This window comes from Equus asinus, chromosome 12 (genome assembly GCF_041296235.1).
Source record: "Equus asinus isolate D_3611 breed Donkey chromosome 12, EquAss-T2T_v2, whole genome shotgun sequence".
NCBI classification, from domain to species: domain Eukaryota; kingdom Metazoa; phylum Chordata; class Mammalia; order Perissodactyla; family Equidae; genus Equus; species Equus asinus.
The window spans coordinates 43,990,497-44,007,779 of record NC_091801.1 but is presented as its reverse complement, the minus strand read 5'-3'; positions in this window follow the sequence as shown (position 1 = coordinate 44,007,779).

The following is a 17,283-nucleotide window of genomic DNA, read 5'->3' as shown; positions in this document are numbered from 1 at the left end:
ACTATAAATGCTTTCTTGCATGGTGATTATAATGGACCTTTGCAGCAATGCTTAAATGCAAAGGTAAGATACCTATGTCATTTTATTCTTTTAAGAGTCATAGAAATAAACCAGTGTTTGCCTGGGCCCTTTAGGCTCTATTTGGTAAGAGTTGAACAGCCCCACCTAAAACCGTACAGATGGGTGTCCACCTAGTTGAACCAGGCCACCTAGAATGGCAGGAAAGGCACCAACCATAGGGGTCTAGCACAGGAGGTTACAAATTTAAATGCCTACATTGGCCAGGTAGGTAGGTAAATGAGTGAGGTGGCCAGTTGTAATAGCCGGGAGTAGTGAGGACCACAGTAAACAGGAGAGGAGAGACCATGCTTTATCTTAAGTTGGCAGCCACTTCTCTGCTCCAACTGATTATTTGCATCAGAAAATGAGGGTCCCAAATTGCTTGGTTTTTTTCCCAGAAGAACTTGGAAATGGAATTTTTATGTGATATCACCCACACTTTAAATGTTGACTACTAATTCAGATTTAAAGTACTGCAAGTGCCTAGGAGAAAACCCAAAGGAACAGTGGTTGGAACTGAGGGAGCAGCTCATGAAGGAGGGAGCCAGCTCTGAGAGACACTTGATCTCCTCCTCCAAGGAGGTATCTAAAACCGTGGTTGATCATAGTCTTAAGGGGTAAACCCAAGTGATTAAGAGGACAAAAAACTAGGAAATGTGGATGGAGCTCTGCTAGAATCACGTTCCTTTCCTCTTGCTCCACCCTCACTTATTCTTCCCCAGGAGAGGAAGAATAACTTATTTTACTGCGAGTTTAGAAAAAGGAATCATGCATGTCTGGCTCAGCTCACTCCTCTCCTTCTTTTTGAGATTTCTCTACCTACAAAGAACACAAGTTTGGTCTACTCCTCCACGTCTATGCCATAAGTTTTACAGTAGCCAATTCACATGGCAGGGGGGCAGGGAGGAGACCAGGGTGCTGTGGGCGGTTTAGCACTCTTAGAGACCATGTCATTCCCTGAATGTCATTCAGTATCAACTTATCTCTGTAACAAAGTTGACACGTTATTTTCCATCCTACTGACTCTTAAGTCTATTTCTCAATTGTTTCCAAATTTGGAAAGGAATAAAGGTGTGGTATTTATTTATCTCTTCCAACTCAAATGGGCATTATTATTCTTTCCACTTTATAGATGAAAAAACAGAATCATTGGTTGATTGAGATCTATCTGGTCCCACATTTCTGCTCCTAACAACTACCAGTGTTATTTTTGCCTGCCTATCAGCCATTCCTCCTTCTTCTGGTTCAACAGCTTGATTTTACTTGGAATTTTCTATAAATATCTGATAGAGGTGAGGTTGACTCACTCCTGCCTCCAGGAGTAGGATACCTCAGGGCTGGCCAATCAGAGCAACAGAGCCATCTGTGTACTGTGATTGGTTCAGGTTATTGTATCATGAACACATGATACAAGCTTGAAGAACTAGGGTCAGTTAAACTTAATCTGGTACAATATTGGCAGAGAGAAGTATTCTCTTCCCAGTGGGGTCACCAAAAGGAAAGGATAAAACCCTGGAACTGCTGACAGCCATCATGCTACCATAAGGAGAGTGTATAGAGCCTAAAGAGAGGAACGGAATGTAAAGGTGGTGTGCCAGTTATCAATTGATTGCCTCTTAGCTCCTAATTCACCCTTTATTGTATGCTCTGCAAAAATGTAGTGGGCCCTTAAATATTTTTCTTTACTAGCTGTCATGATGTTATTTTTTGTTGGTAGAGGGTACTGGAGAACATGGCAAAAGGAAAGAGTTTTTCTTCCTGGTTCAAGAGTGTTCACTGGGAATGTGGGCAGCTTCTCCAACATCTGGCTCTTGCAACATCAGTGGTTTCTCTAGCATGTGGCTCCTTCAGTGCCAGCAGCATTCAGTGGCTAGTAGCTTACCCTGGCACCTCCCTCGGGTACACTTTCTCATGAACAGCTTTCGCCAGCATCCTAGAGGATGAACTTCCAGCAAGTTCCCCTGAAACAGCCTGACAGTGACATCTGTCAATCAGTGAGACACAACTGTGCCCTCCTCAACATGTTCTGGATCTCAACTTGCAGGGGGGTGATGGAAATGGGTGGCTTTTTCTTGATGCTCTATCTCAGCCCCAGGGGGAGTATTGCTCCTTATAGCTGCTATTCCTGCATTCTTTGGAATTCTCTTTACTTCTTGCCAGCCAATCCCTTGTTACTGCAATCCCCTGTTATAGTTAATAATTCTTTAGATTAAACTTTCCCTGTTCAGGGGCTGGCCCCGTGGCTGAGTGGTTAAGTTTGCGCTCTCCACTGTGGTGGCTCACGGTTTCCCTGGTTCGGATCCTGGACGCGAACATGGCACCACTCGTCAGGCCACGCCGAGGTGGCCTCCCACATGCCACAATCAAAAGGACCCACAACTAAAATATACAACTATGTACTGGGGGGATTTGGGGAGAAAAAGCAAAAAAAAGATTGGCAACAGTTGTTAGCTCAGGTGCCAATCTTTAAAAAAAAAAAAACTCTCCCTGTTCAAATGATCATGTGGCCTCTCTCTCCTGATGAGACTCTGAATGACACAGATGGCAACTGAGACCAGGCCCTGATGGCACTGGTTGGACCAGAGGCTACCTCTTCCTCTGGACTTTCCAGTTACGTAAGCCAGGACTTTTTTTTTTCTTCACACAAGCCCTTTGAGTTGAGTTTTCTGCCTCTGGCAAACTAAAGAACCTCAATTACGTAAGTCACAAAAGCAGAAGGAATAAGAAATGTTTACCTAGAAAAAAAGCCATCTTCTTACGAGGCAGTATGAGAACTATTTGCATTTTAATCATGTGAAAGAAGAATTTGAATCTTAGGGTCAATTTGAATTGTATGACCACAGTATAATTTGTCATCTGATGGCCAAATTAGGACCAAAATGGGTGGACGTTACAGAGAGACAAAAATCTCACTTCATCATGACAGCATGAGGAAGAACTTTCCAGCAATTCAGTGTTCAAAAGTGGAATGAACTTTGTCCATTGTGAGGGCCCTGTCACTCAAGGGGTGATGGCCACTGTCAGGTATACTATGGAAGAGATGATTGCACTGGGTGGGAAATGCAACTCAATGACCCTCTCGAATCTAAGATTCTACTACTAGGTTTGTGGAAATTCCTTAGCTCAAATCCTAGTAGACAGTCCCAAATAAGAGGAAAGCAGACAAGGGCAACATTGTGCATTATGTGAATCACTTGGGATTGGAGCTTTGGGTTCTGCCAGATGTTATCATCAGATGCAAAGAAAATGGTCTAAGTCACCAGATAGGGGTGTTTAAATAGACTACTTTCCTCTGCTAAGAACACAGAGTATTGCCAGAAAAACAGGAAAACAATTACGTAAATAAAATCATTCTGAAAATAAGCATATTAAACACTTGGTTTTAATTTGGCTCAAGTATATTTACCTGACTCAGAATTAGATTGCTTAAACGAATAGGTAAATGAAAAGTACTTCAAGATCTGGCTTCACCCAAGGTGTGGAACATTAATTTGGGAGGAGGCCAACAGTGATTCTATTCCTGGTCGTTACAGTGACCTTGGGACAAGGGGTGGCGGCTGGAGGTGAAGAAGAAAACAGAACTTTATTTTGCGGAGCTCTGCTGGTCAGAGTACAAGAATAAACAAAATAATAGTCACACCTACATCACAGAATATGTGAAAGTTAAACAGGAAATGCCTACAAAAATAGAAGACAATGTATTCATCTATGGACATCATAAATATTTGGAGTCAGAATCTTTTAATACAAAGGTTTCAGGGCATAAATTGTACTGAAAGCTGCATTATATAGCCTATATTTTCTAACACCCCCTGAATTAATATAACTTCTAAAGATATCTGATCCAAAACTAGTTAGTTCTAGCATGTGGGATAAGTTCATTGAACGTATACCAAAGAAACAGAAAGTGAAACTAAAACCTATAGAAAATCAGTAACGCAGCGTACTCAAAGGCGTAATGTATTCAGGAAGTCAGAGGCAACTTTGCCTTTGACTTTAACATGGAGTAGTCCTCTAGACCAAACATTTCAGCAAATCAAATGATTTCCTTTTCACTATCGATAATTTTTTCCCTTTCTTTAGGAGAAAAGAAACCCAACCACAGCTCTATCACAGTTTTTATGGAGCAAAACTTGCTTTCCAGTTTAATTACTTGCTTTGTCCTTCTATTTGCTATTGTTCCCTCTGTTTATTTTTTGCATGCAGACTGCATCCTGAGGAGGAAATTATTTTAAAACCTAATTCTTACGGATATCCTCATTTCAGGGACATTTTGTGATTGCTTATTTGTTCCTTACACAGAGTGAGGGAAGGCAGGAATTAATTAGGAGCCAAGAAGGGTAGGGACTGCCTCTGGATTGAGCCTTTATAACTTGGCTTCCCTGGTCAGTTAAAATCAGTTTCTAGATCAGATAGACCCATCCATATTCGACTCACTCCAAAGCCTCATGTCTGATTTAGAGCTCATTATCTGCAGCCCAGACCAACGCAGAAGAGCCTAAGCATGCTCCACCTCAGAGGAAAAGGGCTTGGGAAAGCCCATTCGCAAACGGTCTCCTGAATCCTGGAGCAATGAAAGGGCACCAGAGAAACCATCAGAGGCCAAACTTCTGCTAATCGAAGATTAATTATTTTATAGGCACTTGCAGATGCCCTCTTACAGGAAATGCTTTAGAGAGGAGACAAGAGAAGTGGGATAGTTAGGAATGAGGACAACTGAACTCTAGGGATATATGTGCCTCCAGCAAGCCCCAGGAAGAAGGCTTGGGCTCTGTAACCTGGAGTGAAGAGATGGAAAAGGTAGAGCATTCCAGAGGCTGATCTCCTCAGAAGCCATTGCTAGAGGAGCTCTATTCTCTGTTTAGAACAAGGAAAGTACTAAGAACTCTTCACAGTCAACCCCTTGCATGAACCATAGTAGTTTTGGCCCAGCAGTGGAAGTGAAGGAATGCAGAAAATGTGGAGGCAGACATGATGAGTGCAGCCATTTTTGTTGACCAGCGGAAAGCCCAGGAGAACAGATAGTGGCTGGTGGCGGCCCATATAATAACATACCCTGAGAGAAAATCCAGGCTTCAAGGAAAATGAATCTCTCTGGATTGGGTTGATGCCCCCATAACACTGGCAAACCTGAAGAGAGGGCTCCATTGTACTAAAGTCTTTGAGGTCTCCACACTGGAGGATGGATCTAGCTGAAATCTACCATTAGCAATGGCCTGTTTTTATATGCCTGAAACATGGCTGATTAAGCATGGGTGTATTTTCTAAAGTCTAAAGGAAGAAGACACTATTTTTTTCATAGTGTATGTTCCTAGGGAAGGGCTTGCTGGGAAACAAGGCCCTAGGAGGAAATAGGTTTTTAGGATTTAAGGATTCCAGCCCACCATCGCCACATTTGTAAGTTTGGCTCTCTCCCTCTGGAAAGGCGCTCTAGTCCCAAGAAGGGCATCACCAGGTCCAAGGTAGCAACCAGCTCGGCCCCTGCCACACAAAGATCCCAATACCACACAGAACTCGTGTTAACACCTTATCAAGGGGTTGTGGGAGTAGGTGGGGCAAAAACCAGACCTCTGCCTTTTTGCCAGAGCCTCTGAAGGAAGATTTTCCTGTTCTCAATTCACAAGTGAAAAGTTTTCCTCTTGGTAAATGTTTTAAGTTAGAAGCAACCACCACCCAGGTTTTTCTGCATTTAGTCTAAATTTGGGCCGAACAAGAAATGGTGGAAGTAAGGCCAAAATCTTAAAACTCTCCCAGGAAACAGAATGTCATTCATATCTATAAGCTCCTTTGTGTTTTATAATCCACTGTTTTATTATGTAAACAGTCATACCATGAAAAAATGTAGAAGGTTGGCATACGTGTTTATCATGTTAAGATAGTCTCAGAAAATTGACTAAGCTACAGATTAGTTAAGTATTTTTCTTTTGTTTCTGACAAGCGTAGCTTCTCTACCAAAATAGAAAAATAAGAAATCATGTGACAGAATTTATCATGTTTTGTCAAACAGTTTTCAATGGCTGTTAATTTTATGGAGTCACTTAAAACACTCTACAGAATGTCCCTTACTCACAAAACTTTATGTATAAGTATGCATACGGACAATTTTAAAGTCAAAAGAGAAAAAAGGAAGAGACATTCATATAGTATAATATATTGCAAAAGGATGCTGGTAAGAATGTTTAATGATATAAGGGATATAACATTAATTAAAAAGAGCAGGACACAAAACTCTATATACAGTAAAATATCAATTTTAAATAAAAATTATATTTTCAATTAAAATCATAGAGACAGAGAGCAGAATGTTGGCTGCCAGGGGCTGAAGGAAGGGAGAATGAGGAGTCAGTGTTTAATGGGTGCAGAGTTCCATTTTGAAAGATGACAAGAGTCCTGGAGATGGATGGTGGTGATATCTGTTCAACAATGTGAATGTACTTGATGCCACTGAACTGTGCACTTAAAAAGGTTCAAATGATAAATTTTATATTATGTATATTTTACTACAATTTTTAAAAATTATATATTCAATTTTAAAAGACTAGAATACAACAAAATATCAAGATGTTACTTCAAAGTGGTGGGATTACAGATAGTTTATTTTCTTTATACTTTTTTATGTATTCAAAATTTTCTACAATAAACATTTCTTTTTTTTTTTTAAGATTTTATTTTTCCTTTTTTTCCCCAAAGCTGCCTGGTACATAGTTCTATATTCTTAGTTGTGGGTCCATCTAGTTGTGGCATGTGGGACGCCGCATCAGCATGGCTTGATGAGCTGTGTCACGTCCGCGCCCAGGATTTGAACCAGCGAAACCCTGGGCCGCCGAAGTGGAGCGCGCGAACTTAACCACTCAACCGTGGGGTCCCCTACATTTCTTAATAATAATTTTTTTTAAATTTTAAACATCTCTCTTCAAATTCCAGTTTTCTTGTATTTCTCAGATCATCGGTCTACTTTTCAACTTCCTCAAGATTTCCTAAGCACAGCTACTGGATTTTCTTCTTCTTGGGGCAAAATCTGTCTAATTTCCCATTAAGATTTCATAGAATTAGGAAACCATATATCCCAAATATTCCAAGAGAGTCCAGTTTCACTCTCATACTATAACACCAATATTTAGTTCAGAAAGTGTGGTTACTGTACCTATAAGGTTTTTCAGCTTCCCCACAGCAATTGCCCACCTAATTTTATCTGCATTTTCTTCCATCTCCTCCCTTGGTGGTGTAAGAAGCTGTGGTAACACAGTAGGTGAGGTTTTGCACCATTCACCATGATTGCGGTCAATTCGTTATTTCATTGTCCACTGCTCTACACATCTCTTCCCAATTCTGAGCACTCAAGATATACCAATGGACACAACTTTTTTTAATCTCTTAAGAAAATTCACTTTTGGGATGCAGAAGAGACTGAAGATCAAAATATCACCACTAAAGCACGAGCTGCTCTCACCTGAACCCCTTTATACAAAAGGAGCTGCAGGAAATAAGCAACCTCTCACCTTTTAATGTTGCATAGCAACTGCAGACAAAGGGATTCAGAACCAACTAGGAATCTCCTCAAACACCTGCACACCACCCTCTACTCCAATCCAGCACTTGACCTCAAAAAATGAAGCAGGCCCTGATAATGGATGGAGGCCTAGAGATCCCTACCTAGCAACAGATGAGTCAGCACTGAGGAGGCATTTCCTGTCCTTTACCGCCATCAGATCCTAGGCTCCCCAGTCCGTGCCTTCAAATTTTAGAAGCTAGTTCTTTCAGGAGCACACCAACTTCTAAAAGCTCAATTTTCAGCTCAGGAGTCAATAACATAGAGAGAAGATAGATTCTACAATATTATTTAAATGACTGCAGAGTATTCTACATCTTCTTTTGTTGAACATTTGTTTCCAATTTTTCCTTTCACCAATTATATCATTATCAATAAGGGAAGTACTTTCAATTTTTCAAACTGAGATGTCTTAATTTAACATTTTGTTATGCATTCTTAGTTTCGTTTCATTTGTAATCAAGGCATGTGGTTTACGCAATTCTCCATTTGGAGATTTGTGGCCTAGTACATTATATATTTTGGTAATTTCTCATGGATGCATGAAAAGAAGGAACATTCTAAGTTCATAATGTGCTTTCAAAAGAGGCAACACACCCAACCAGAGATAAAAATGGACAAATGAGTTTGTTCATGGACCCAGGGCTCTAGGACCTGCCGAGCTACGTGTCTCCCCACCTCCCTGTCAGGCCTCATTACGTGGGATTCCATCAGCACAGCTACTGATGAGCGGCCAGGATCCCAACAGAGCCACCAGAGGCCCATGCACCTCCAAGTTTGCAGTCTCTCTGCTTCGACTGTGCTGACCGCAGTCACAGTTCAGTGATAGCAGAACCAGCTCCTTCCTGCAGTTTTTCTTCTAACAAATTCTCAAAATTATTCTTGCCTGTTTTTGCTCCATGAAGACTCAGATAATGAGCCTGAAATGGCAGTTTTGTAAAAAGTCAGTGTGGACCAGGGGCTGAAAGGAGATGGTAACGGTAAAAATTCACAATATGATCCAATTTGGATTACATAGTTTCAATACTTTTGCAAGACATTTATAAATAGTTTTTAACAAGACATATAAATTTTAAATATTTACAGAATGAATACAGTCTCCACTACATACTAACTATGTGAGTTTGAGATGTGGTTTCCACATCCAGAAAGTGGGAAGAATAATGCTGACCTCATAGGGTTATAAGAAGGCCTAATGAGCAACGTGTGCCCAATACTGTTAATTCTCTTTGATCAGCACTTGTTTCTTGGTCTCGTAATCAATCTTTTTCATCTCTATTCATTTCGATCACTCGATCATTCATAAACTCGCAGGTGGTTCAGATCTGCTCATGTGGAATCTCTGATCAGTGACTGGCGCCAGGCATTGAGGTGATGTTGCAGGTGGCTGAAAAACAGAATTCCTCTGCCTGGCCTCCTGCAAGCTACAGTCATTTCTTCTAAGGCCTGGCTGCAGTGCCCTTCCCATAGCATGCTCCACTCTCCTGACTCTCCCCTACCCCAAGGGTCTGTGCTTATTGCCCACAGATCCCAAAGATTCACCTTCTTCGAAATAAAGAGTACTTGCCTCCTGATTTGACTAATCGTTAGCAATTTAAATATTTGCAAATTGGGCTAAATATTAAAGACCCCTTAAAAGTGATTACTAAAATCTGCTATACTTATAACAACAATTTGTAAGCTAAACTTAAAAACTTAAGGAGTAGCTAGGTTTTATAAGTTGTTACTATAACAAACAGAAGGTCCATTTTAAATTTAAAGACAAAATGGGCTTTTTGCATTGCATTGCAGTTTTGCATTTTGCACCCTGACCCTGACTAAGCAGGTTAGAGGTGGGCACAGAGCACATAAAACTTGGAAGGAAAGTAGGGGGAACTGAGGAGCAGTCAGCCCCAGGGGATTTATCTGCCTGGGGCCAGAGCCTGGGATAATCTTGGTGCACCAACCTTTCTATGGCCCCAGCACTCCACCCTGGGGCTCAGGGCCCAGCATCTTTAGATTGTCACTTTGTTAAAAGAATGAGGCCACTGGACATGAGGAGTGGCCCGGTGTTACTGACCCTGATACCATTCCCCAAGAGGATGACCAGAGTCCCACCCAACCCTGATGTCTTTCTTTCTCTGGCAGCACAAAGGTGACAATATTCCTATCAGACTCCACCCTAAGTCTCTGGGTTTGTCAAAACACCTGACTTTCTCCTCATTCAACCCCTAAGGCATATTGTGCAAATTAAACATAGATGCGTGCATGCAAGAGGGAGAGCATCCACTACAATGGTGGAGTCCTCATATTTCTCTTTTTTCTTCTCCTCTGACTTTGTCTACCTGAATGATGGTTGCCACCTCTCTGGTGCAAACAAACTTAGGAGAGGATTCACAGAAAGATGTGGAAAAGTAGGGGCAGGGTGGCCAGAAGGAAGTGGAGAAAGAAAGGGGGAAAGGAGGTATTTCTTTAAGGTTAGAGAAGGACTTGAGGAAGGGAAAATGAAAGAAAATAATAGGCTAATTAGGCGAGGGAATAACACTGGGTGACTCTTTGAAGGGAAGATGTGTGGCCAGAATAACACTAGTTAACAATTATTGAACACCTACTATGTGTTAAGAATTGTTTTAAGGACATTGTATTACCAAACCAGGTTTGTTTTGCCCCACCACAGGATTATGCCAATCACTGAAACAATGAGTTTCCCAAGAGAGAGGATGTAATCACAAGGCAGGCAAGCAAGGAGGCAGGAGAACCAGTCTCAAATCCACATCCTCAAACGATGGGGATTAGGGACATTTATGGGATAAGGGGCAGCGTGGTCTGAAATGGGAATAAATGATTGAAGGTAAGGAGGAGTAAGGTAATTGATGATCTGCATAAGTGTAGTCAAGCTTCATGGCTCTTCCTAAGATGCATGTTCACAAAATGGCAGCATTACCATGATCTGAGGGAGTTTTCAGCTCCTTGACATCAAAGGATCACCTATCTGTCACCCTCGCAGCCCCGGTTGAGGAGTTGCTGGTCTCAACTGGCCCAAACTAGACAAAGAGTCAACTCTCAGTTCCTGAAAAACTTAAGCACCCATTACCATGGTGACCCAAGCAACAGAGATGTTATCTATAGGGTGGGCTTTAGTAATGCATTATCTAACTACTTTTGCAAACAGACAACTAAGGATAGCTAAAGCAAGTTGGCCTCCAGTTTCAATTACATATATTATCTCATTTAAGCCTCCCAACAACCCCAGAATATAGGTATTATTATCCCAATTTTGCCGATAAAGAAACTGAGGCATAGGAAACAGAGGCATGATGTTCCACATCCTGTAGCTAGTATAGGGCCAAAATGCAAGCCCGCCAAGGCTGACTACAAGCCCAGCAACATCTGCTCTCCACTCCTCAACAGGCATCCTTCCCATTTGGCTGTTCCAGGGATAAGGAAAGCTACCTGGTAAAAAGCATAGTGTGGGCACCATGGTTGTGAATTTAGTTAGAACAAACTCAGTGAACTCAACATATGTTTTCTATAATTCAGATTCTTACCAGTAAATGTTCTCGTGAAATTACAGATCAGCAGAGAAAACGGATTTATTTTGGATTCTATTTCTGCATGTAAGGATGGACATAGGAGACCGTTATTTACTTTAAAAGGCTTCATGAGGTATTAAATAACCCTAGTAAAAGATGCTGACCAGTTTGGAGTTTGGCCTGGAGATGATTAGTATGGAATCAAATTATGTCAAAGGGGGACTTGGTGTTAACCACATGCTAGATAATTTCATTTAGAGACAGTAGAAGACACACACACACAGTTGTGATTCAAAAATCTGGAGTGTAATGTGAATTTGGGAACACTCGTCCAGATGTAAATGGGAAAGGTGCAGATGCGAAAGGTGACCAACATCTCCTGTTTATAGTTCACACACCATTGGGCAAATTGCCCAGGAGTGTGACATAAGGCAGAGGTGGGCAGAGTTGGGCTTACTTTAAGGGCATTCAAAAGAAAAGAAGAGGAAAATGAGTTATTTTCATTGTCTGAATGAATGCAGGGAAGAACTTTTGGGGGAAGAAGGGAGTACACAAGAGAATGGGAGGTTTTCTGGAAGAGCTTCCAGGAGAAAATAAAGAATGTAGATTTCAGCTTGTGGTGAGTGTTTGGAGAATGCAACAGATAACTTTCATAATATTAAGCAATGAACAAGAGCGGCAGCAGGAAGTAGTGAGAGAAGATGGCTCTTAAGAGGAAATGAGAGGACTATGACAACTTTGTCTCAGCCTGCAGAGGAGGAAAAGAGGGAAGGGAGACCACCCAGAGGAATTTATAAGGGAAAGGTGAGGTAGAATAAGAGTGAGGGGTTCATTGTAGGAATCTCAAGTCTCCAAGAAAAAGAGATGCTAGAGCATAGAGCTGGAGATACCAGTAGAACATGAGATAACAGGATAAGTCAAATACAAGAGCAGAAGGGAAATCTAGAGCATGACCTAAAGAGTGAAGTACGCACAATCACATAGATATTAACATTATAACACTTAGTAGCAGGTGGGGCCATGCTACTTAAGTGGGCTAGGAATGGGAAATTCTAGAGATGCAGCTTCAAGAGGGGAGAACTCTGATGTGATCCAAAGAGGGCCACCCTCACTCCCACCAATCAGAAGGGACACCTGCTGAGGCACAAGGTCCTGGAGCCCTCACGCTGGGCCAGAACACAGGAGGTGGGGCAAGGCATTCTAGGGGAAGGGCTTGGAAGAGTCTGAGGTAGGGGGACCTCGGGGTGGCAGGTATTTACCCAACCAGTAGGAAAGCACAGTAAAAACCCCACAATAATGCGATAGTGGGGTCCACTATTTAAACACAAAATACAGGCCCCACTAATGTGAAGTTAATTAAGAATAATATGTTTCAATTTGTCTGGGCTTTCACAAAAGGCATATAAGATAGGGAAGCTTATTCTGAGCCCCTCTGATCCCACACTGAACTGAGCAAGTGCAAATAATCCCCAGGCAATGAGCTCCACTAACCTCGCCCCACCCCCAAGGTAGGAACTTCAGCCTGCATGGAAGAGAGGGGCCCATTGCCAATTGTGGCACATCCCAGTTCACCTTATGGAGGATTTCAGGGAGTGAGCAGCTGGCACAGCCATACAGTAACTACCTAGAAAATTACTACTTCCAGCCACTATAAATATACTAAAGCTCTGAGGTTTAAGAGAATGGTTGGAGATATAAATTGTGGAGGGAAAAATCGTATTATGAAATGTGAAAAGTAAGAATACTGCCAGCCCTCCCCTCCCTTTTTATCCTAAATACCGTTTATACGGAATATACTTTTCTTCCATATAAAGTGATACTGGAAGGAATTTCAAAGGAATCTTTAAAACTCGATTCAGCTGAAAATAACCTAAAGCTGACTTCTGAAGCCAAAGCCTTAGGTCACTATATGAGAATACAGGTCCAAAATCACCAACGTACGTATCAAAAAGGGAAATTACAGAGAGAAGCCGCCCCTGCAGACCCATCCTGGTGCATCTACAAAGTGTGGGAAACCACCTACAAAGTAGGTGTGTTTTGTGAGTGGGAATAAATGAAGTTGGGGTAGAAGGGAGCAGAATCAGCCAGGCAATGGATAATGGAAGAATATTTAACGCTTATACAACTTGGGTTCAGTAAGGACTTTGATCCTTCCAGTTCCACTTTCCAGAGGGAATCTGGAAGGAGCCTAAAGTGGGCAAGGGGCAGCCTCACTTTAGGACCCCACCTAAGGGGCATGCCTGGCCCTCTCCAGTAGCAGATGTAAGAGAAGCAGTAGAAGCTGCTGGAGGCCGTCAACCCCAGTGGGCACCTGGGACTCTGCTGTCCTTGCAGCAATGAGGGCTGCAGATGGCAGGGGCTCAAGCACAGGCACCTGAGTGCACAATCCCTGGTGATGGTGAGCAACTGGCCCAAGGCACCAGGCCCCACGTGGCACCTGCAGGGTTAGCTATCGCACTGCCAAGGAAAGTTTATGAACATCTACCCTCCTCTCCCAGTAAGGCAGGTGGAGGCCGAGGTTTCCACAGTTAGCTAGGGGGAGGAGAGTCTTGAGAAACAGTGGGTTTTGTTGTAATCGCATGTGTGCCACTCTGGGGCTATGAATCAAATGTGCAAGAAAGACTGGAGGTTGTAAAATGCAGCTCAGAAGATGCTGCCGACGCTGCGGTTCTGTGGGAAGAGTGGAAATGAGGGTCCTAAAGCCAGCTGATGGGTCAGCTTTATCGAGCTTTCAGAAACTGTGTGTTAGAAAGAAATGAAAAGCAAAATAAAATAAAAGAACAAGGCAAGGAAATCTGGATCTCTTTTCAAGGAGGCACAGAATGGTGAGAAATGTTTTTAAAATGTTTTAAAGTACTTAAGAAAAGGAGAAAGCCAAAGATTTTAAACAGCAAATAGATCTCTGGCTGCGCAGAAGTTTAAATGGAAGGCATAATGCAAGGAAGCGAAGGTGGAGGGACGAAGCAGCAGCCAGAAAAACTCAAAGGACAACTGTCACAGCCAAGTGACTGGACGAGGAAAAGGCCCAGGGAGCTTTCCAGGAAATGGGAAAGGGAACCGAGTGTCTTAGTCCAAAAAAGAAAAAAGTACAAAGAATTGGATATGGGGATGAAGAATCTTTGGATAGCAGAAATGTGGACCCCTGTAAATCTGAAAGAAGCAGCCAGAAGTAGAAAAACACTATAGGGAGAAGGGAGAGGTTTAAGCATGAAAAGTTTTATTTAGCCCCTAGTAACTTCCATCAACTGCCACTGGTACACCTGAGGATAGCACCCCCCTCTCACCCCTCTTTCATGGCGACCACCACCTGACAGCCATAGACTTCATCTGGGGATGCTAGGATGTATTAAACTGATTGCAGTGAGGGAGGGCACTCCAGAGGAAGGAGGAAAGCATCTTTTGTCAGGTTTGCATTCCCTCTGAAGGATTCTGAGGAGAGCCTAAGGGAACAGGCCATTTCTGGATTGGAGGCGGGATTTGGAGAAGCAGGGATTAACTAGGGATCCAGTGCTGTCTGTGACTAAGCAATGGGCTATCCATGGTTATAAATGAAAATAGCAAAGTAGGTCTGGGGGTACCATTGGTACGAATCAATAATCACTCAAGAGAGGCTTATTATGGCATTTTACAACATTGAGAGAAAAAACGTTTTCTGTTAATTTTGCAGCTGGTCTTATCTGTCTCTGTCATCCCGGCATAGTTAAAGGTAGAGCTGCTTTTTCGTTTCTCAGTTTGAGCTGATTTTTACTCTTTAAGCATTCAGTCAAGTTTTTCTCTTTCAGTCCCATTTTGGCCAAGAGCGACAAGGTTAGTCCATAGGACGCTGTCCTGTCAAATCCAGATCTTCACCATAATCCCGGTCAATCCAAAGGCAGTTCAGAGAACATTGCCTATAGTCAGATGAAAGGAAGCTTCTCATTCCATCTGTTGCCAGATAAGCTGTGGCTCATCTGATAGGACAGTGGCTATGCATAGCATTTGGACTCTGGAGGTCACACATTTGGATACTCCAGCACAGACAAATACTAGCAGAATAGATTATGATAAGGGTATACAGTCATTTCTAAACCAAGAGCCAAGTTTACTCAATTATGCCGAGAGCAGATTTTATCCCCAATCTGCAGAGCCTGTAGAACCAGATACAGGGATGTTAACTAAATTACCTGCTCTCCTGATTTCCATATTTGTTTCTCAGATCTTTTCAATAATGTTAAAGAGTCTGAAGAGGTCTGTAGGATTGCAAGTACAACATTCTTTTTCTAAGATGGCATATGTTCCACCTTGAGAGGCCTGTGTAGTATCTAGAAGGTTCTATTCTCAACTACCACGTGTTCAATTTTATGAACCTCCTAGATGAGGTCTTCCATCACCTTGGTGACACTGTCTAGCTTTCTTGCTATTCTCTGAACCATGGCTGGGAGGATTTTTCTCATTCTTCAGGCCTTTTGTAAAGTGCGGAATGAAAAGGCATCGGAGAAAGCCCCAGATTCCTTTTGAGTAAAGGTTTTGAACTCAGATCAAGATCTAGTTTTTCTCATTCTTGAATAACATTATCTAAGGGAATTTTATGGGCCAAGCAGATCCTGGATGATCCTGAAGGTAGGCATTAGTTTACCAAGATAGCAGATCTCTGTCCAGGTGCACGTGATAGCCAACAGGCTTTTGTGCTGCAAATCTGATACCAGTTATTAGGGGCCATCAGAGATCTGTCTTTAGCCAAATACCCCTAAGGAGTTTTCATATGGTATTGTAATGTTTTGTACATTTATCAAGTGTGATTCAAGGCCAAGCAATGAAGTTTTTAGTACAAAAGTCATCAAGTAGATTTAAACCAAATTTACTTGGGACTGAGCCTATATACTACACCTTTTTAAAATACTATAAAAGCAAGACAGCCTCCAAGTATATTCCGTCTACTCCCCAGTTCTTCCTCAAGTTCTATTTCTGTGAAAGTTTCTTAGAAAAGCTAAGTCCCATGATAGGTATCTGAGTGTTGTTTTAGGGCAGAAGGGAACTTCCCTGTCTAGGTATGACGTGAGGGGGGGTTACATTTCTAGTTGTCTCACCTACTGAGGAGTTTGTTATCTAAAGAAGTCTCTCAGTGTTTGAGTCCAATTACCTAGAAAGTCAACTGAACTGGTACCAAGCCAAGAAATTGGTACTAAAAGAAGTTGAATGGCACCCAATGGAAAGTGAATACAAATCCACTAGTTTGAGTATATATTTTAGCCAAATCACGAGTTAACTGTGGCCAGGTGTTGGACTCAAATCAAGGTGAGACTGAGGATATAAAGAACAATATTATGGGTAATGTATGGGCTTTCTTTGAATCCTAATTTAAACAAACCATTAAATGTTTTTAAATTATGAGACAATCAGGAAGATTTAAACACAGACCAGATGTTAAGAAATCATGTGGCCGGCCCCGTGGCCAAGTGGTTAAATTCACACACTCCACTTCAGCAGCCCAGGGTTTCGCCAGTTCGAACCCTGGGCACAGACATGGCACCGCTCATCGAGCCACGCTGAGGCGGCATCCCACATAGCAAAACTAGGACCCACAACTAAAAATACACAACTGTGTACCGGGGGCTTTGGGAGAAAAGGCAAAATAAAATCTTAAAAAAAAAAACAAGAAAGAAATCGTTTATTTTTTTTAAAGATGTAATGGTATCTTTTTTTAAAGATTCTTATCTTTTAGAGGTAAATACTGAAATATTTACTGATGATAGGATGTCTGAAATTTGATTCAAAATAATCTATTCTATATGATACTAAAATTGTGGATACATGCTACTATGCATTTGTCAAAATCCGTAGAACTTTGCAGTACAAAGAATGAAATGTAATGTATTCAAATTTCTTTTATAAATCATTTAGGAGGTTGGGAGACTCCCCGGCCGAAATGTAAAATGTGACAAAAGCATCTGACTGCATTACAAATGTGAGAAACAACTTCACTGTAGGGGGTAGGAGAAAAAGGTGCTAACAATTAACTTTGGAAATGAATAGAGTCTGTAAGACTAAAGGCAAAAGTAACTGTACATAAGGACTGTGTTCTAGTTGATATAGTTGTTTCTCACAGAGGTATAAGTGGTTCTGAAACCACTATACATGTGTACCGAAATTCAGCAACTAAGTAAATGACAGCGGATAGTGGGA